Source organism: Strigops habroptila, chromosome 12 (assembly GCF_004027225.2).
Source record: "Strigops habroptila isolate Jane chromosome 12, bStrHab1.2.pri, whole genome shotgun sequence".
NCBI classification, from domain to species: Eukaryota; Metazoa; Chordata; class Aves; order Psittaciformes; family Psittacidae; genus Strigops; species Strigops habroptila.
Window position 1 is genome coordinate 7,004,947 of NC_044288.2, and position 21,440 is coordinate 7,026,386.

The 21,440-nt window shown below is 56.0% G+C and overlaps 1 protein-coding gene across 5 annotated transcripts in view; it reads right to left on the minus strand.

The window, feature by feature from the left end:
• ADGRB2 (adhesion G protein-coupled receptor B2) overlaps positions 1-21,440 on the minus strand; it is a 99,942-nt gene that overhangs the window by 39,356 nt on the left and 39,146 nt on the right. For 4 of the 5 annotated variants that reach the window (XM_030504513.1, XM_030504512.1, XM_030504509.1 and 1 more), the window contains one exon: positions 5,479-5,610. The gene's annotated coding sequence lies outside the window, so the exon portion shown is untranslated. Of the gene's footprint in view, positions 1-5,478; positions 5,611-11,176; positions 11,374-21,440 lie in introns of those variants that run through there. The other variant, XM_030504511.1, reaches the window with a different exon arrangement.

Genomic DNA, 21,440 nt, shown 5'->3' on the forward strand with positions numbered 1-21,440 from the left:
AACAGACAAGGCACATCCTGAAGACCCAGTTGCCCCATCCCAACACCTCTGCCCCTCCACAGACACAGGGCAACGACCAGGAGCAGGCAAGGGGATGAGGGGGTCCTTTGTGCCCCCCAGCATCCCACTGCCGCAGGCAGAGGGGCTGGGAATGCCTGGAGGCTCCAGAGCAGCAATGAAGGTGCAGCTTCCTTTCTTTGCTTGTGATACCATGGCAACCTTTCCCACTTGGCTTAATTACAGAGCCGGTTCCTGCCTCTGCAGAGGGCTGTTTGCTCTCTGCTGCCCAGAGCCAGGGCCGCGGGACAGGAGCTGATGGGGAGCCACAGGATCCCACAGGAGCCAGAAGGTCCTTGCCCAGCCCTAAAGAAACATCCTCATGGAGCAACCCTGGTGTGTAGCCAAGCTGATGTACCACTGGCACCCAATTTATGGCTGGCCTGGATGCCAGGGCAAAGCCAGCAGAGCCTGTTCCCATGCAGGGATAGACCTTTCCCTCCTCCTTGTGGCACCGCTACCAGGCACCAGTGTCCCCAGCAGCCTTTGTCCCACCTCACTCCTACACTTGCTGCTCCTTGAACCCCACCACATGCGCTGGGGTGGCCCGGCCCAACCATTCACCCAAACCAGGGTGAAAAGCAAAAGCAGACTAAGGGGACCAGGGCTGGGTAGCACACGCTTTCCCATGCTCCTCCACAAAACACCCCACACTGCAGCTTGCACCATTCCTGGCTAAATGTTTCCTGCCAGAGCCATCGTGTTGCTCTAGTGAGAAAATCAGCTGCTTCTTGGGTGCATGTGGGAAGGGTCATAAAAATCACTGGTTTGGGTTGGAAGGGACCTTAAAGCTCATGCAGTTGCAACCCCCTGCCACGGGCAGGGACACCTTCCACTAGAGCAGGTTGCTCCAAGCCCCTGTGTCCAACCTGGCCTTGAACACTGCCAGGGATGGGGCAGCCACAGCTTCTCCGGGCACCCTGTGCCAGCGCCTCAGCACCCTCACAGGGAAGCGCTTCTGCCTCAGAGCTCATCTCAATCTCCCCTCTGGCAGGTTAAAGCCAGTCCCCCTTGTTTTGTCCCTACAGGCCCTTGTCCAAAGCCCTTCTCTAACTTTCCTGTAGCCCCTTTCGGCACTGGAAGGCGGCTGTCACACCGGGCAAGAGGAGCAGTGGAGGGGCAAACCCTGCAGTGTTTGCAAGCTGCCAGCACCGAGGCAGACACGCAGAGCACTCGAATATTGAGCTCAAATGAGCAGCAACGAGACATCCCCACGCGGCGGGGTCGGAACGGGGCAGCCCCGCACGGGGCGGAGCAGGAGCCGCGGGGCTCCGGCTGCGGAGCTGCTGCCCGAGGCTCTTCCCTACCAATTAAACACAATTATCCTCCCGTGCCGGGTGACCCCGCCCCCGGTGCCAAGCGGCCAGATGGAGCCCGGCCACGGCCGGCTGCTGGGGTTTAATACCCATGTTGATCTGCCAGACAGCCCCAGATGCTGCGCCACCGGGAGAACCGGGCTGAGCCCGGCCCCTCGCCAAGGGGGAGATGAGGGAGCCGGCGACGGGCATCTCAGGAGGAATGCAGTGTAATGCAATTAAAAACAGAGAGAGAAAAGGAGGTGCAAAGGAGCCCTTCTGAAGCAGGGCAGAGCGCGAGGGAGGAAAAATAAAAGGGAAAATAAAAATCCCAGCCCAGCAGCAGCCAGAGCTGGGCTTCAAAGGTCACCTCTGGGCAGGATTTTAATTTCACACAGGAGTTTTGTTCATTTGTTAATTATTTTCAGATGAAAAGAGAGATATTCCTGCAGCGGGTGAGGAAAGGGCTGCAGCAAGATTTGAATTTCAAAAGCAAGCTGTTTGCAAGGAAAACAGAAGGGGAGAGGGAAGAAAGAACGTCAGGAGGAGAGAGGGGCTGGCGAGGGTCCCCAGTGCCCCTGGCCTCACCGAGGGTACTGGCAATAAACCCTGCAGCAGCCCCGGTCTTGCATTCTCGGATCCATCTCTCCTGTCCCCCCATCCCCTCTTTGTGCCATCTATCATGTGTCTCCACTCCCCTCTCGAGGGACAGGGACAACCGGAATGAGTCCTGACCCCAGGATGTGGCACTGGCTGGGAGCGACAGGGCTGCAGGTGATGGGGATGCTCCCAAAACCAGTCCCAAAGCAGGAATTGCCTCTGCCCCTCTGCAAAGGATCTGACCCCAGGAGGAGACGGGAGAAGAGCAAAAGCAATTGCAAAGCTGGACCCAGACAGGTGAGAACACAGACCATGGAATAAAATAGAGGTTTTCCTCCTCCTTTTAGTTTTTAAGGCAGCAGTTTGCTTTTTATGGAGTTGGAGGCCAAGGGGGGATCCAAGCGCATTGGACATAAAGTACAACCAGGTGAGTTAAGCCCCCAGGGCCATGCAGCACAGTGTGTTAACTCAGCACTGCAGCTGCACACCCGGCACCCAGCCCAAAAAGGTGGGATGGAGCACAGCACCCTGTGCATCCCTGCCTGGGCAGGAGAGGAAGGGTCTGCAGACCCAGGTAAATGCGTCTGTCCTAAAATAAGGAGTGGAAGGGAGGCAGAGACCCTGTGCTGCTGCCTCTGGGGCAACCTCCAGCCAACCCCCAAAACTGCCCCAGCTTGGGCCAGTGCTGCCCCGTGCCTCAGTTTCCCCATGCAACAGCTGGGGAGCGCCCAGTCACTCTGCAGACAGCCCATGCACAAGGAGCTGGGAATGATCATTACTTGGGAAGAGGAGGATTAGATCAAGGATTCATCGTCATTTCTTGACTGCTCTTGATCTCCTGCTGAAGCTACCAGGGGGATTTTGCTCTCAGCTCCTCTGCAGAGGTTCTGCCCTGCCAAAGCCAGTGAAAAGTCCAATTTCAATAGCCCTGACTCTGTTCTGATCTCCTAAGCTCAAGTGTATTTGTGCCTAATGCAGAATTAGGCTACAGCAGCCATGGTGGAGAGCGTGGGTGCACAGGAAAAGGTCTGGGGGCAGAACAGCCCTCCCTGCAGCATGACCTTGCTCCCCAGGCATGGGATGCTCACCAAGCTCTACACACTCACCTCTCCCAGCATCATCCTGGCCATCACCAGCAATGCTGGTGGGCACATAAAGGCAGCAAAGGGACCCAATGACCCAAACCCCAACACCTGCTCACCCACAACCCCAACCTTTGCAGATACCAAGACCTGAAGCAGCAGCACAACAGGCTGCCCTGGATCTGGAGGTGAAGGGCAGAGCCCAGGACACCCCAATGCCATCCTCACCCTGGGTGATCCCTACAGGACACGGACATTCATCTCGTCCCATGCTCCCCATCCTGCACCAGTCATGCCCCACTGCATAAGTCACTTCTGTTACTGGTTCCCCGTGGGCTCCCACTAATGAGGCAGCAATAAAGAAATCAAGGGCCAGGTTATTAATAAAGCAAAGCAGCCTGGGGAGGCTGCGCTCCCCTCAGCAGCACAGGGACAAGCAAACCCAGCATGGTTTGAACATCAGTGCCTGCACCAGAGTTCTGAGCTGGAGCTGCCGCTCCCCCATCCATTCCTTGTCGCCGTTCCCTGTCACCCATTCCTGGCTGCCAGGCACCCGCTCCTGCCAGCACCGCTCACCAGCGCTGCTCCGGAGCCACGGCACAAACCTGATGTGCTGAAGCGCTCAGTATTTTATGTGTCTACAAGAAAATACCAAGTGGAGTTTGCAAAGATGAGGCGCATTTAGATGCAAATGGTGTTATTTCTGTCTTGAAAAGTGTCATTAATACATTTTCTGCAATTTGGAGAAATCAGTGGCAATTATTTTCTTCGAAATGAACCATTAGCCAACTTTCAGTTGAAGGGGCAAAAATACCAAGAAAATCGTTCGATGACTGACACATTTCCTCCCTCCAGGTCTGCGAGCTGCTTTCTCAGACCAACAATAATTACTAAGCAAAGGAGCTAAAAAGTACTCCAAGGAGACAGATATGTACAAAGCCAAGAGCCTTTGCTTTTGCAGCGTACCTAAGGGTTGAACCAACACGTGTGAATTCAGACCAGCCCAAACCTCTGTGCTCACTGCTCCCTGCCTGGGCATCAGTGCGTGGCAGAGCCCATCAGCCGTGGCATCAGGGCTGCATGTTTCTTGCTGGAGTTTTTAACGCCATGGGTCCAAAAACCTTCACCAGCCCCCGCGGTACCAATACCCAGGTAATGCCTGGCTATAAAATCCACACACCCTGGTGTGAATCCAGCATTTGGTGTGATCTCCTGGCTGCTTTGCTGCTAAATGAAAGGAAAAGGAGGAAAAAGGAAAGACAATCTGTGGCAAGATTAAAAGAGAACAGGAAAATAAAAGGTACCTGCTCTGATGTGATTCCTTGGGGTGAGAGTGAAGAGCAGATTTACATACTGCTGCAAGCACTCATTAACTGCTGGTAAATGACAAGCCCATGGGCTAGGTAGGGAAACCTGCTGGCCTCTGCTCTCCTGCCTGACCTGCAGAGCCCCAGCATCAACACACCTTCAAAGCAGCCTTTGCTCCTGGGAGGGAACTTAGACCAAGCTTTGCCTGAAGGCTGCAGTCCCTGGGACAACCCGACCAGCATCACTCGCTACCAGTCCCCGAGGTCTCGCAATGCCTCATTTCTCATGGCTAATTAACAAAAGCACTCATTCTTCCTCCCCAGGCACCCCAGACCTGATCCTACAGATGGAGCCACTGGCCAGTTCCATGGTCGTCTCTCTGGGATAAGCCTCAGCCACGACAGCAGCTCCTCGCCCATGATGGATGGGCCCTGTCATCCCTCCCAGCCCTTTCCTATTGACTTTAGTTTTTAATACACATCATAAAGCCTCAGAGCAGCAGCCTGCGGCCAGGCAGACGCCTGCACATGACCTGCAGCAGCAGTGGGATGAGGGGTTGCCAGTGCCCCAATCAGAGCAGGTGATGGATGAGGGCTCTGAAGCATCCCCAGGATAAACGTCCTCTTGGCACGGTGAGCACAAAGCTCTGCAGGTCCCAGCCGAAGGGACCAAACTTCCCAAAAAACACCTACAGCCCATCCCTGGGCACCCCAAAACACAGGGCTCTGCAGCCAGCCTTGCTCAGGGGGGTAAGAACATGTCCCCCAGCCAAAGAACACAGGTCCTGCCCTCAGCGGGGCTTCATTATTGCAGCAGTTAAATCCCTGCTCCTGGAAAGCATCTCCTTGGCTGCCTCTCACTTGCTCTTCAACAGCGAGCAGCTGCACGGGTAAAGCATCTTCTTCCGTTCGAGCACAACCAAATTGCTTCTTATCAATCTCAGCCTCCCAGAACCACCGTCACGGGGTGCAGCACCCCACGGGGTCAGGCTGAGGGTCTCTGGGGGTCCCCAGGGCTGTCCCTGCTCTCCATGGGCTGCGCTGAGCTGCGGGTGGTGCTGAGCTGGTGCTCCTTGAAGGAGTGGAGCGAAACCCGGCGTGCAGCTGTTTAAGGCCCATAAATTATGTTTGCGTTACCTGCTGAATGCTTAATCAAAATAGCGTATTTCAGCCACCGGCTTGACTGATCTCCTCTCTGCTTTTAGTAGCTTTTTTCATGTCCTCTTTTGCTCCGATATGGATCCAATACCTCCTGCAGCGTCCAAGGCCCTAAAAATAAAAAATGGGGTAATTGTGGCAGAAGTTTATTGGTGGGAAAATACACACACACACACACAAGCCAGCCCTGACAACTGTTCTGTGGCAGATGTGCTGCAGGGATAGACCCTCCAAAGGGAATCAATCCTTCCTCCGGCCGGATCCGCTCCCACCAGCGCTGCCAGCTCCAACAGAGGCACTGAGCTGTGAAGATTCTGAGCCCTCAGATGGGTGATGTGTGCTGAAGGGGGTTTGGGGCAGGCAGCTGCACCCTGTGAGCAGTCCGAAACAGCACCAGGCTGGAAAAGATCAGGTAAAGGAGACTCTAGCCCTGGGTTTCACTGGGTTTTTCACTCCAAGGTGAAACATGGGAGGAGAAAGGATGATTTTGAGGAAAGAAGCAGTTTGGGCTGCTCTCTCTGACACCGCTGGATGTCCTTGGTGTTGTCCCACTAGGAGCGAGGTTGGGATTGGAGCATCCCAAGGGAAGTGCTGCTGGGTGCCCACTGGGATCACTCCCCTCCATCTTCAGAGGCTTTTGGCTTTCCCAAAGAACAGAGCTACTCACCACAGACCACACCAACCCTACAGCTCAGGGCCTGGTGGACAGCAGTGCCAGGAAGAGCCATCGCGCTGCACGGCGTGACAGCACCTCCTGTCCCTCACAGTGCTCCTGACTTCCCTCTGCTTAAGCAGAAGCCCAGTGAGCAGCCAGCAACACCCAGGGTTGCTGATGAGCACCATCCAGTAAGTTGCCAGCAAAGCCCTGGTTATTGCCACGCCGATGCCTGGGTCAGAAATAGCCCAGCGTGGCAGCTCGGGCAGCAGGAGGGATGGGAAGTTGATTTATCCGAATGGCACACTTGTTATGTCTGGCTCGTTGATGGGAAATGGAGGGAAAGCCTCAAGATGGGCTCGAGAGAGAGCTGCTTCCCATCTAGCGCCGAGCTTTGCACTGTATTTAAAATAACAACCCAATAAATTAAGAGCCACGAGGCAGCCAGCAGAGCCAGTCAGCGCAGAGAACTGCTCAGCTCAGCTCCATCCCGGCTCCCAGCACCAGTCTGGGAACAGCATCCATGTGCCCCAGCTGCAGCTTGTCCCAGGATCAAACCCCTCCAATGGAGCTGGGTCTCTCCCAGCATCCAGTGCGGATCCTCTCCTCCTCCTGCTCATTCCAGCGCCGTTCCCATCCTTTTCCACAAGTACTTCCCACCAGCATTGCACCCATCCCGAGGGAGCGCAGCTTCCTCCCCGTGCGAGCATCAGTCCTCATGATCCTCTTGCTCCATTGCCAGGTGCCCCGTGAGCTCCACACACAACCACAGCATCGAGCCCTGTGTTCCACAACAGCTCCATGGCTGAGGCACATTGCTAATTAAAGCACTGCTCACTACAGCTATTTTAATTACAATTAAAAGACAGTTGCACAAGGAGCTGCACAACGCCTCATCCCTTCTGGCCAGGCAGCTTCTCCCTATGGGTTTGAAGACCAGCAGCTCCTGGCCACCAGCACCCTCGCTGGCTGGGAATCACCAGCACCAAAACCACACCAGAGCCACTCCACCACCCCATGCTCCTTCCTTTCCTTTCCCTTCCCAAGGTGGGGGGGGTTGTTCCCACAGCTAAATCCCACTCCCCCCCCACCTCTCCATGGCACCCAGTGCATTGAGCACAGCACTGGCTCATTTTTCCCCTTCTAATTTCTAAACTCCTAATGACTGTGTTATTAAGCCTGTAATATCTGGTTAAATTGTGCATGTCCTCCTGCTGGATCCCATCCTGCGAGGAGGCAAAGCTCCAGGCAGGAATGCCAGGACCGGATGGGCACAACGGCATCATGCTGGCATGGCAGCACCAGTGGGTGTTCCCGGGATGAAGGTGGGTGAGAGGGAGCCCAGGGCTGAGTGGGGAGAGATGCTTTCTTTCATCCCTCCAACTGGAAAATCCCATTTTTCCATTTACAAGTGACGGATTTGAGCCTGGGGACAGATGCGGCCACGAGCTGGCATTGAGGATGGCTCCGAACATGAGGACAAGAGGAGACCAGCCACATGCTCCCATGTGGGGATGGAAAGACCCAAGGGAGGTAAAGCCATGCTTTACCTCTGTGCCATGCCACCGGTTGCCTGGATCACGATGCTGCCATTCGCGTTGTGAGCCTGGGAAAAATCTCCCTGGGATTCACACCAACAACTGGGGCTGCTTAAGCTCATAGATTCATGATTCCTTCCTTTCCTGAATAACAAGATCCCACCAGCTGCTCCAGCAGCTGAGATTACCAATAACTTATCAAAACCCACAACACTCCAGCCTTTTCCCACCATGTTCTTCCCCCGGCTCCCCAGCAGCACGGGTCACAGCAGTGCAAGGGGATCAGTGGGAGTCACTCTGCTGGATCCTTACACAAGGATTTCAGGCTAATTCAGTTTGATCCTCACTTGCTGAGTCCCAGAGGAGAACCAGTGAGAGGATGACAGTGGGAAATGAGCTGGGATAGGGCTGTGGGTGCTGGGTGAGGAGCAGGGATACACTTGGAGAGCAACACGAGCAGCCAGCCAGCTCCCGCAGGACGCAGGGACCCGCACCAGGAGATGCTCAAGCAGGAAGGAGAAAAACAGGCTTAAAGGCTGATAATGAAAGCCCTCCTGTCAGGGTATTAATACCTAAATGCAACCAGCAGATGCATTAGCAGGGATCCCACTGGGGCTGTTGTGCTGGTTTATTTGATGGCCTTAATTAATTTATTGCTCTGCACACAACTGCTCTTCCCAACCCCACGCAGCCACGTCTTTCCCAAAGGTGGCTCTGGGGACACCCCAAGGCAGCACCACCAGGCTCAGTGACCCTGTGGGGGCCCAGTCATGACCCCAAGCTGCCCCACATCACACAGTGGCTGCAGCCCAGCTCCCAGCACGCACCACTCACCCCCTCGGCTCCTCCTGCCTCCATTTGTGCCCCAGCAGTCATGGTCCCCAGGTCTCAGTAGCCTAGTGGCCCAGCTTGCCTGTGCACAGCTCCATGGGGTCCCAGCACAGAAACAAAGCTGCTCTGAACTCCCCATGTACCCCACCCTCCCCAAACAGGGCAGGAACTTCCTCCAGCTCCATCATCTTCCTCATACCCTACAGCTGGGCTCATGGGTGGGGAGGACAGCAGCACCCACCCACCCAGCCCTGCAGGTGCTTGCTATCCTCATTAGGGACTCTCATTAGGGATCCACAGCCCTCACCACTTTGTGGTGTCCCTATCAGAGTGGTCCTGTCCTTGCCCCTGCCCAGTGCTGGGCTCACCCACCCTGAGTTCAACCCCAAAACATTGAGGGGACAGGGGCAAACAAAGGACCCATCCACCCACCCAGCACCCAGAATCCAGGACCTTTACATGCTCGTTCACCCATTCTATGCTCACATGCTCCATCCCTGGCAGTGTTCAAGGCCAGGTTCGATGGGGCTTGGAGCAACCTGGTCTAGTGGAAGGTGTCCAAGGGGGTTGGAACTGGATGCCATGGGCAGGGATGTACCAAATCCCACCATGAGCGCCCTCACCCCACCACAAATCGCACACCTCAGAGGTGCAGGTTTCACTGGGCTGAATACACATGAATGTGCACACCCATGTGCACCCATACACATACATGCATGCCCAGACATGCATGCTCATGCCCCAACACACATGTTTAGGTCTCATTTACTTCCTCCTCCCTCCCATCATCACCAGCCCCACTACAGGGATAGAAGCGAGCAGCCGCCTTTCCCGTTCCTCTCTCCCCGGGCTCCCTGAGGAGCAGCAGGCAGATGTTTGCTCTGTGACAGTCTGCATCTTGCTGGATTCAATAATAATATCAATTACTCCAAGCTTCCATTCTTGGAGCTCTGTGTTCTCTGGGAATAGGGATGGATGGAGCCTCTTCACTGCTGGCTTGAGGAGCAGGGGTTCCCATGTAGCAGTCGTAGGGAAACCGAGCCTAACAACAGACAGGGAGGTCATAGGGAATTAGTGGCAGAAGGGGCTGGATTCCCTCTGGGAAACAGGAAAATGCTGCAAAACTCCCTATTTCCAACCTCAGCTGGAGGGGAAGCCCTGAGGTCTGCATCGATGGGGATGGGGGCCAGTATGAACACCTCCAGTTCCTCTTGGAAGCCTGGCTGTAGCCTGGGGTTGGTGCTGCCCATCAAGGAGGTGTCTGTTTTTGCCACGTGTCATTGTTTTGGCAGTGCTGGAGTCAAGTAGCTCAATTAAGCAGGAACTGCCTCTGTGCAGCTGCCCACAGAGCCTGCGGTAAGTGATTAAATGCTGAAATAATACAGCAGATGGGAGACAGCGCGGGGATGGAGCCGAGAGGAGCCCGAACAGCTCCTGCCACCGCAGCAGCTGCAGGGGGCTGGGATGCTGCCTGCGGTGCCACACAGCTCCCGGCCTCATCCAGCGTCCCGCAGCCCTGGCCGGAGGGAGGAAGGCATCCAGCAGATGAAGTGTGTAGGCACGGCTGTGGTGGGATGTGCCTTGGGATCTGGGGGTACCCGTGGGGTGGGGACATGGAGATGTCCCTCCCCAGCCGGCATTGGTTGGGACCATCCTCTCTGGTCCTGTTCCAGCAGCCCCACATCCCTGCACCGTGGCACTGGCTCCCTCCTGCCCGGCTCATCCTCATCCTCATCCTCATCCGCATCCCTAACCACTGATGCAGATCCAGGTCACCAAGCCCTAAAAATGCTGGAAACCCCCTGAAGGGGAAATTTCCCCCCAAATTCCAGCTCCCACACTGCATTCCTGTTCCCGAGGAAGCAGCAGAGCTGAGCGGGAATGGTGGCACATGGAAAAGCATCATGGAAAATTTTAACCAAGCCCCTCTATTGATCTAGACGCAAAGCACATACCCAAGCAAGCCTGCGCTCCACTTGCAGATCATCTGCATTTAGCTCCTTCAGCCTGGTACAGGAGCATCACTGAAAGGCCTAATTATAAGCTGCTGATAGATAAATATTAATGTGAACCCCCAGGAACAAAACCACAGCTTGGTGCTGGGCGGGCTCAACACCAGAGCCACGAGAGCCAGCATTCTGTGCTGCTCTGGTGTCCCCATGAGAGGCAGCAGTGACGGTTGGCACAGAGCTGGCAGCACCGGCATGTGCCATGATCCCTGCTGCACCCAGCAGAGCCAGCAGCAAGCGCGGCAAAGGCAGCAGAAGCCTTTCCAAAGGGCTGGGTGAGCAATGCAGCTCCTGAGCCTTGAAAGAGGCTCCTGCTGCTTCCGAAGGGCCAGAGGTGTTTACACGAGGAGCTGGCTGTGAGTCAGTGGCTGCAGGTTGGTGTTTTAAGATCTCAGAGGGCACCAACTCCCATGAGGCCACCGAAGCATCCTCTTCATATTCACATTTCCATCACATCCTCCTCAGACAGCATTGGCTCCTGCCCTCCATCCTGAAATGCCACCTTCAGAAACGAACAGCTCAAAACATCTTCTCCTCTTTTCATTCAGTTCCCACCCTCCTCTTAAGGACCTGTTTGATCCTTGGAGTTTGTAAAGGCTTTGGATTTTGTGGGATCTGCGAGTGAGGCAAAATGTGTCTTCTACCTGGGGCTGGGGCAGGGATGGTCTCAAAACCCCTGTGGGTCACTTCAGATCAGGTCCCCCAGCCATGCCAGAGTTCACACGTCGGGTCCCATGCATCCAGCCGGGCACAGGCACCTCTGCAACAAGGGGAGAGGAACAAAGTCCCATATCTTAATGCAAACAGTGCCCATTTGAGTCTGTAACAGCTCACCCCAACAAGGCTGTGGTGTCCAACCCCAGATGTCACCCACTTGGGGACAGCCCTGGGCACGGCCCCTTCGCAGGCTCACAGCCAGCAACAGCTTTGCTGCTACTTATTTTCTGAGCATGAATTGAACCTGGGCTGACAAGAGGCTTTTGTGCAAGATCTACCTGGCAAATCAGATCTGTAACATGACCCAGGAGACATCTTCCAGATCTTCATCCTCCTTCATTATCAGCTCCCGGACGGTTCTGGAATAGGCCCAGCACACAGCACTGAGCTCAGTCTCACACCCAGCCCTGTGTAGCGCGATGCAATGGGATGAACTGGGATGCTCCAGGCATCTCCCTGTGCGTGGCTGCAGCTGCACACACACACAGACATTCTTCTCAGTGCACACACAGCCCGTGGCTCTGCCAGGGGCCCCAGTGGCTGGGGGGTCTGTCCCTTGGTTAAACCCCCCAGTGTCACCTTCCCATCCTCACCCCACCTGCCTGTGGGGACCACGCTGATGCTCAGCCCCATCTCTGCTTGCTGGGAGGGTGATGGTGACAGTGACGGTGGCGGCGGGGGCCCGGCGCAGCAGTAGCTGGCAGGGATGTGACAGGGTGTTATACAGCCCGCCCCCCCCCCCGTGCGCTGTCAGGGAGCATTTTTCTCAGGAGCTGCTGAATAATTTGCATCCGCCAAGACGCAGCTTCGGGGCCGTGTTTGTCACAGTCAATCTGCAGCTCGCTGCCTCCGGAGAGCCCAACATGATAACAGCATCGAGCCTGACTGGGATCGCTCCAGCACTGCCATCACCCCGGCACGGAGCCACACAGCCAGCCCCAAGCAGCACTGTGGAGCTGGGCTGGTGCTGGGGACCCTCCATCCAACCCAGTGCAGCCCCTGTCACCCTCAGCCTCTCAGGGATGAAAATTCTTGGGTGCTGGCAAGGAGCCATTGGGTCATGGGTCCTGCAGGGTGAATGTTCCCATATCCATAAGCACCAAAGAAGTGCCAAAGAGGCACCAAAGGGATTAAATGCCATTCCCAAGCAGCAAGTGCAGCAGCATCACCTTCGGCTCCAGCATCCGGTGTGCTTGCCCGTGGTGTGCGTCATGAGCTGGGGCTACTGAGCTCTCACCTCACCCTCCCTCCCCAGCACCGTGGCAATGGGACAGCGGATGCTCCAGGATGTTCCCTCTGTGACAGCTGCCAATCCTGTCATAGAGCTGTGTTCTTTGTTCCCGTGTTCCCTGCCAGGGAACAGGCAGAGGGACTAGAATTCTGCAGCAGGAGGATGGGGCTGTTCACAGTGCTGCCAGGCACGGTGGTACTGGGTTGAGCTGGAAGTGGAAGGGAAGAGGGGGAAGAGCCAGAGCTCAGATCTTGCAAAGGGGCTCAGCCCCTCCCAGGGCCGACACTGGTCCTCCCTGAGCAGGAAAATGCATGGCAAGTCCCTTTATGGGTGCGTCTGTCCATAATCCCTCATGTCCCTACTGTGTAGTGATAAGGGAGCCCTTGGAGAGGGACCAGGTTGGGCTGTGTGACATGGGGACATCATAGAGACGGTACGAGCACTGCCAAAGCTCAGATGCACAGAGCCAGGAGCACCTCCATCTCTCCCAGAGCACCACAGGTCTCCCTGCTCTGCACAGCCTGACCTGCCGCAGCATCCTGGGCACCCCAGGCACCCCGGGCACCCCGAGCACCTCAAAGCAGATGGGTGCTGCAGGCTCAGGCACAGCCTCTGCGGGCAGGCACCCCTGAGGAGAAGACATGCTGCTCTCCCATCCTCTGCTTCATCCACCACCCGTTATAGCCATTTACAGCCCCAGCTCAGCATTTTGGGATTCCCACCCTCCCCTCGCTACCTCCCAGCACGTGCCAGCCCTGCCAGATTCCAGGGAGTGATTTGCAGTGATTTGCAGGCTTCCCATCACCATCCTCCGGCACAGCCCCCCCTTCGCTGCCAAAGTTCTCAATTCAAGGGGTGTGGGGGTTGTTCTCACTTTTATGTGCTATCTATAGTCCCCTCTATACCTCTATATATAGATTATATATCTCTTAAAAATCTCTTTGCAATCATAAACCCATTAAATTAATTAGCCAAGGGAAGGAGAGGGAAGGCTGGATGCCCCCCGAAGAACAGATGATCATTTTACATTCATTTATACCTAAATTAAAGGCAGGTCAGCCCTAGTGCTGCCTGTCCCAGGCTGCTCTGGCCACACGGAGCAGAGCCATGAGCCCACTGCGATGGGCCCCATGGGTTGAGCCGGCCCCGGTGCTGAAAGCTCTGCCAGCACCGCAGCCATTCCTTCCTTAGAGGTTGGGAAATGAGGCACGGAAAGAGCTGGAGGTGGCGGGAGCTATGTGAGACCTCCACCTCCCGCAGCCCTGCGGCATTCCATGCCAGATGCAGAGCAGGAGAGGGTTGGGAAGCGGGTGCTGAACCCCCCACGCAGCACCGGTGCAGCTGCTCCCACCTCGCAGACGTGCGAGAATTCCGCATTCTGGGAAGGGAGGGTGTGAAGTGGGCATGAACCCTGTGAGTGCCAGCAGCAGCCGGTGGGAGCAGCTACTGGAGCTCCTGGTTTTGAGGGAGAGCTCAGCATGGGCTGGTACCTGCACGTTCGCATCCAAATGCACCCCCAGCTCCTCTGCCTGAGGCGGAGAAAGCGGAGCTGGGCCTGCCTGGAGCTTTCCCAGTGGATTTGGTGTGAACCAATGGACAGGAGAACGGTGAGGCTGAGATGAGCACCCTGGTAAGGAGAACATGGAGCACTGTGGTCTGCACGCTGGGACCAGGGAAGTTTCCCCTCAGTGGCTGATTCATTGGCTGCCTGCTGCAATCCCCAGCCATCACTCAGCCCCTGATCCGCAGCCCTGATGCATTCTCCTCCTGACAAGGAGCCGACACGGTTTTCATTGCACTTAATCAGCTCTTTAAATTTAATGCCCCAATCGGCAGCATCTGCATTGGCCACTTGGCAGCGGCCGGTCCCGCAGAGGTGGAGACCAGCAGGCGGGATGAAATCCCCCACTGGAATTTTAAGGACCAGGTCAGCGGCATGAAGCTGCTTCCAGCATCCAGAAGCCCTGGCAAAGGGCCCCCATCCAAAACCCAGCTCAGCTCCGAGCACCTCCCAGCTGCGCTGGCAGCAGCCCTGTGCCATTTCGGCAGCTCTCCCCTTCCTCCCACCACACCGGTGGGGAGTGAAGCCCTGCATGTCCCACACATGTCCCTGGCTCTGGTGACATCCCCCCTGCACCATCACACCACCACCACCCTGGCTGCAAACCACACTGGAGAGGGAGAGGGAGAAGAGCTTTCACTCATCTGGTTCTTGGTGATGTGAAGCTGAAACACACTGTGCTGGAGCTTGGGTGTAGCTGTGTGGATCCAACTGCATTCACACCCCACCACGGCCCAGGACACAGTCCCTCGCTCCAGGCCAGTGGATCCTCAGGAGCCCCTCAATGACAAAGGAGGTGACACCAGTACCACAGGGGCAATGGGGATCCTGGACTCAGGCGGGTCCTGCGGTGCTGCTGGATCACAGCCACCATGGAGCAGCGGGATGAGGAGGTGATGGCCAAGCTGCAGGCTTGGGACTGATGGACATGGGGAAGGAAGCCTTGCTGGCCTTTGTGACAGCCAGGCAACACGCCCCTCTCCCGTGCAGCAGCCAAAGCCAAGCACTGAGGGCACAACGGGACGATGGGCTTCACTCCCCATGGGAAAGCATGAGAATGAAGTGCCTGATGGGAATGAAGAGCCTGGTGAGGTTTTGGGGCTGACCTGCAGCAAAGTCAACGTGCACCCTTCCCATGCGAGCTCAGCTGCCAAAAGCGGATGCTGCTGGAAGCAGCTGGGATCAGCACAGAGATACAGATGAGGCTGGTCCTTAAGCTGGAGCAGCTTCCCAAGGGTTTGGGAGCTGCTGGAGCACATCCAGGAACTCCCACCACAGCCAGCAAAGGGCACTGTGTCCACATGGAGCACGCAGGACTGATGCTGGCAGGGTGGGAGATGCCCAGCAGGCAGCAATGCCCACAGCACCCCAGTCCCTTGGCGACACTGGGGTTCATCCCTCCTGGGTGCCAAATCCAGCCAAACACCAAGGCAGTGGCTGGCAGCCCCCTCTGTGCTGCAGAGACCCAGGGAATTAGGGGACAGGAGAGATTCTTCTCCCTTCGCCTTTCTTTGTACTTTAATGCTAATGGCAATAATAGGAATTAAACATCCGCTGTGCAGCAGAACAAAGGCCTCTACTGAGAGATCAGCATGAGTGGCTGATGGCTCACTGCAGCACAGCAGCTGGATAAAGAGCCCTCGGCCAGGATCACCCACTGGAGCCAGCTCAGGAGAGGCTCTGCTTCGTCCAGCTCGCCTGGGATGCTGAGCCACTGCCAGGCTCCCATGCCCATGAGAGCATCAGCAGCGGCAGCTGAGTGGGATCAAGGAGACGATGGCATCCCAAGGGAGGCAGCCGGATGGGTCCACTCCCCACAGTTGTCCCCCCACCAGGAACATTCCTATATTCCTATCGGCCTTCCAGTATTAAAGGGGGCCTACAAGGATGCCGGAGAGGGACTCTTCATTAGGGACTGTAGTGATAGGACAAGGGGTAATGGGTTCAAACTTAAACAGGGGAAGTTTAGCCTAGATATAAGGAAGTTCTTTACCATGAGGTGGTGAGACCCTGGAACAGGGTCCAAGGAAGTGGTGAATGCTCCATCCCTGGCAGTGTTCAAGGCCAGGTTGGACAGAGTCTTGGGTGACATGGTCTAGCGTGAGATGTCTCTGCCCGTGGCAGGGGGTTGGAACTAGAGGATCTTACGGTCCCTTCACCCCAAACCAGTCTGTGATTCTCTTCTATGATTCTATGATTCTATTCTCAAGAATAGATGGGAGCAGGCTTTGAGCGTCAGCACAGTGCCGCTGGCAGCCACGGCAGCTGGGAGCAGAGGGATGGAAAGGCAGAGCAGAGCTCGCCATACATGCCCACTCCCACCTTCTGCTTCCCAAACTGCCCGGGAGACACGGGAGCTGTGCAGGGATGGAGCCGCAGCAGCAGGCACGGAGGGGATGGGAGAAGGGCTCATCCCTGGCTCCACATGTCCCCTGTCCCCAGGAGCTGGGGAAGGAACAAGATGAGACAGGAGCATGACCACAGTGACCGCATGTGGCAGCGGCTGCAGAGGATCCCCGGCCAGAGTTTGGGCTTTCTCCTGCCTGCAGGCAACTGTTTGCTGGCAGCAGAGCCGAGCATGATGCACGACCAGCCGCTCTGCTCCCTGCCTGCTGCTTTGCTCCGTGCCTCCGGGTTAGCGGCATCAGCAATGCCAGTGGAGACGCCTCCTTTGCCGCAGGGGCCGGGAGGGCTGTTCCTGATCCCATTAAGAGGTTCCCAGCTCGAAGGCAGTTGCCGTCCTGGATGTTGAGCTCATCCTCTCCACTTGTCCCTAGGACCCAGAGAACACATTCCACGCTCAGCTCCCGACCACCCCATTCCCCCTGTTCTGTGTGGGGCAGAGCTGCTGTGAACAGCCCAGGGCAAGCACCAAGCTGTGGGTGGGAGCACACTGCAGCTCCCCAGGGGCTCACAGAGCCCCCTCTCTCAGCAGACCTGCACTGATGCTCCTGCCTGGGGGCTTGACTCCCTCACCCGGCTCCCACCGACAGCAGCTCCTTCAGCTGCGGAAAGCCCCAAATCCCACCGGGGGCAGCTCTTCCTGACCCCTTCCCAGGCACTGCCGGGAGCTGCCTCTCACCAGCCGTGTCCATGGAACAGCCAGAAAGGGGCTGGGAACCTGCAGCATTTCCTCACCTTCAAATGAAGCTCCCAGGGCAGGATCCATCCTCCTGCGGACGCTGTGAGAGACCAGCACCCCGCAGTGACACCCAGCACCTGCAAGGACACCCAGCACCCTGCAGGAACACCCAGCACCCTGCAGTGACACCCTGCAGTGACACCCAGCACCCCGCAGGGACACCCAGCACCCAGTAGGGGGCCTGTGAGGATGGGGAGTGGGATGAGTCCTTCACTCACAAGCGACAGAGGAGGTGGCACAGATGCCACCATTGTCGCCAACATCAGACTTTCCCCCTTCTGCACTCGTTGCCCATTTGGTGTCCACATTCCTACCTCTCCATCACCCCCATTCTGGAGATGGAGCAACATCTGGGATACCGGCTCATGCTGTCCTTGTCCTTATTGTCCCTTGCCCACTGGTCTCCAAAACCCAACACCTCTTCCTCTCCCTGGAGCCAGTCATGGGTGACCTCCATCCTCCCCACACATCCTGGGGTGGGACAGCCCCATGGCTACTGCATCCCCTCGGACCTGCCGTGCCTCCTGTCGCTCACTGTTTTCCCCTTTGCCTGGTCTTGCCTGGGAGTTTGTCCAGGCAGGAGCCAAGGAGTTCTCACCATGGGGCCCTGATCTCATGCAGGACTCCAGCTGCTGCAGCTGAATCGAGGATGCTCTTTTAAAAGCTCCCAAAAGCTTTGGCTCTGGCGGAAAGCTGATCTTCACCTTGAAAAAGCCATTTGCTGAAGGCCAGAGACACGGTCTCTGCTGAAGTCAAAAGCAGCTCCAGTAATTGATGTGCAGACAAAAGCACCAACTTGGCAGCAGAGGGTTGGGGGATGCTTCACCCCCTCCCTCCCAATGGATGGCTGCTCCGAGCCCTGTGTACCGCTAGGTACGAGGCAGCTTTCCTCCATTCGAACCCAGGGATTCTGGTACACAGCCTTGTCCTGGCACCAAAATAGCTGGAGCTGTGCAGGATGCAGCCCTGGGCTGGGAGGTACCTTTGCCAAACCCACCAGCTCACAGAGACATCATGGGAAGGAAGGAAGGAGAGGGCAAGGATGGGGCAGGAGGGTGGATGCACACCCAAAACCACGCTTCCTCCTCTTCCTTGCTCCTCTTCTTCGCTGCACAGCAGCTGCCGCAGCTCTGCAACATGCAGCCCCCCCATCGCATCCTCCTCCTTCAAAATGAGCCTCCCAAATCACAGCCGCATCTCACTGCCCCCACGCAGGGCACGAGCTCGCACCAACCCCACATTAACTGTCACTATCAGGGCGGCCTGACAGAGCCCCAGGAAGCCTCGTTACAGCACTTCCACTATAACAGGGTTAAATTAACTGGGGTGGGGGGTGGGGGCTCTCCCCTTCCCTGCCTGTTTGTGCTGTTGAATCATAGAATGGTTAGGGTTGGAAAGGACCTTCAGATCATCTAGTTCCAACCAAATAGATGCTTCCCTCCCCTGTCCAGCACTGCAATCTCAGCTGCATCCCCTAGCCCCGTTTGGGGGGGTCCCCGCTTCCATCCCAGCCCTGCAGCCACCATCAGAGCATTACGAGAACTTTCCTCCCTGGCACTTTATCATCCCATAAAGCCCATTAAGGACCAGGCTTTGCTCCAGCCCACCCAGCAAACAGCCCGGTTTGGGCCCCACCACCCACCACAGGAGCTGCAGCGACATCGGGAGCGTGAGAAGACACAGAAGCCTTCTAAAATCGGAAGTAATTCATAAATCCAAACATTTCAGAGAGCAATTGCCTTTTTTCCCCCAAACTGTCCAACCTCATAAATATGTATTTCCCAATTTTCACTTTCTACAAACCTATTATTGTTTTTCCCAACAACAGGAGGCTGCGGTTTGCATTAGGAGTGCGTAATTTATCATTAAAATGTAATTTATAACATATAGAGTAGAGCATAATAAAGTGTGGATGTGGTGATGGATGGCCAGGAAGCGTGTGTTTAAAGGGTATCTTGTTTACATCCTTGTAGGTCTGCACAGGAAGGGAAATGTGAGTGTTTAAAAATAATTACCTTCATGTTCTGCATTACCATGGGCTCCCCCCTGCTTCTCCAACACCCCCCCCCCGCTCCACTGCACCCAGGAGAGCCCCCAAGAGCATCCAGCAGAGCCTGGAGTTTGGCAAAGGCTGAGATTGCTGGGGATTTATAGGGCACCGGATGCTGTGCCCTGGCCAGGGAAGGGAGAGCACCCAGGGGAGGATGAGCACCCATGGAAGGGAGAGCCTGCTCGGCAGCAGGATGCTTTGTATGGCACAAGTAGTAATGGGACTCAGACACCAGCAGCTCCAGCTGGATTTGAGCTCCCAGAGACAGCTCTTGCCCTGCTCTGAGTTGTTGCCATGCAGGCGGAGACCAACCAGTCCCAGCTTTCATTGCCCAGGGAATATATGTATTTACGGGCAGAAGGGAACTGCTGTGCCTGCCGAGCTGTCGCTTGGCTGACAGCATCAGGACATGGAGCCACATGGAGCCAGGTGTGAGCAGGACAACTGGGGCAATTCCCTCCTGGAACTGCCAGGAGGGAATCCAATGTGGCACTGGAGCAGAGCCCACCCGAGCAGGGGCCAGGGCCTGAAGTGATTTATGTGTGTGGGTTGCACGCTCACGAGTCCTCGTGCCTGCTTTTCCCTATGTATTAAATACATACACGGGATGCGGAAACAGGACATGCTGGTCCAGGGTGCATCCCCACAGCCACCAGCAAAGCCAGGAGGATGCTTGTGGCAATTTAGGTGTTTTAAGGGCTGGAACTGCAGGAAATTTGGGAATATCCAGGAAATCTGTCGGGAAAAGGCTCCCTGGAAGGAGGCAGACGCGTGCAGGCAGCATGCATCCCACATGCTTTGCCTTTGGAAGCGATGCCAGGCACCTCTCTGCTCTCCATCCAAGAGGTGTAAATCCCGCACAGCCCAACTGATCCAGCAGGATTCTGGCTTCATTCCTGAGCTACTGACAGCTGAATCCGGCCCATTGTTTTCAATCCGTCTGCTTCCAAATTGCTCCTAAATAACACAGTTTATCTTTGGCTGATTGAGTCTAAGAATTTTGCAATTACAGACAAACAAGGACATTCAGCATGCCATGTTATTTGCATTTTTAAGGACCGACATTTTTCCTGTGGGATTTTTGCCTCATGATGATTCAGGTTGGGACTGACAAGTGATTTCAAACCTGACAGTGCTGCACGCTCAGCCCATGGACCCCATCACCCCCAAACCCTTCGAGTTCCCCCCTCAAACCCATCCCAGGACTCCTCACACAGCTGGAGAAGCAAATTCAATCCCAAATGATGTGGTTTATGTCTTTTTTCCCCTTCTCTCCAGCTACAGTGGAGTTGTGGGAAGTCAAACTGCAGCCACAGTGCAGCAGAGTGACCCTGGAGCATCTCTAGGGCCAGCAGCAGATGCAGCACTGGTGTTACTGGATCATGCCACCGGGAAACTGGTCCCAGCCTTCCTCTCAGAAGGACCATGTGCTTCCCACCAGCAATCCCACACCGGACCCCCAAACCCCTTCCTATCACATCCCCCCCAGCACACCAGCATCCCGGACAGCCGCCGTGATCTCCGCAGGGCTTTCAGTGAGGGGTCAGCAGCATCGCAGCCACATTCCAGCTCTTATCCTCCTTTTCCCCTGCATGCCTGCTGGGAAAACCTGTGGCCCGGCTGCTCCATTAGGATGGGCTCCCTCCTCCAGGCCTCTTTTTCTGCTCTATTTCCCTCCTCCCCATCCTGCCCCTCCACTACCATTGCTGCAGCCCTCATTGATCACCTTGTCAGAACCTCCTGGCTCACTCGGTGAGGAAGAGGAGCGGGAGAAGTGCAATTATCCCCTCCCAAGGATGCCAGGGTCCCGGAGCTCTATGAATGATTAATTACAGCCGCTGCTAATGCACTAAGTGCTCTGCCCTGCAACATACCTGCTCGAAGCCCAAAGGAAGGCAAACAACCGCAGCGGTGGAAACGCTGCACAGAAATTTGTGCAATGCCCCAGTTTCAGGCCTGTGGGTGGTCGGTGAGGGGTTCATCCCACCCAGCTCCCATGGGAAGCATGTGGGTGCTGACCCTCAGCAGCACCCATGTGAGCTCCTACCCCCCACATCTCCTTATCCCTCAGGCCTTTTATAGTCAATCCTTTGAAATGCTGGCTTGGGCAGCCTGGAAAAATAAGCTGAATCCCTGAATTTTTGCAGCAGGGCTCATCCAGTCTGGTCTTTGGAATTACCACTACCACAGTGCTGTGCCCAAGTCGG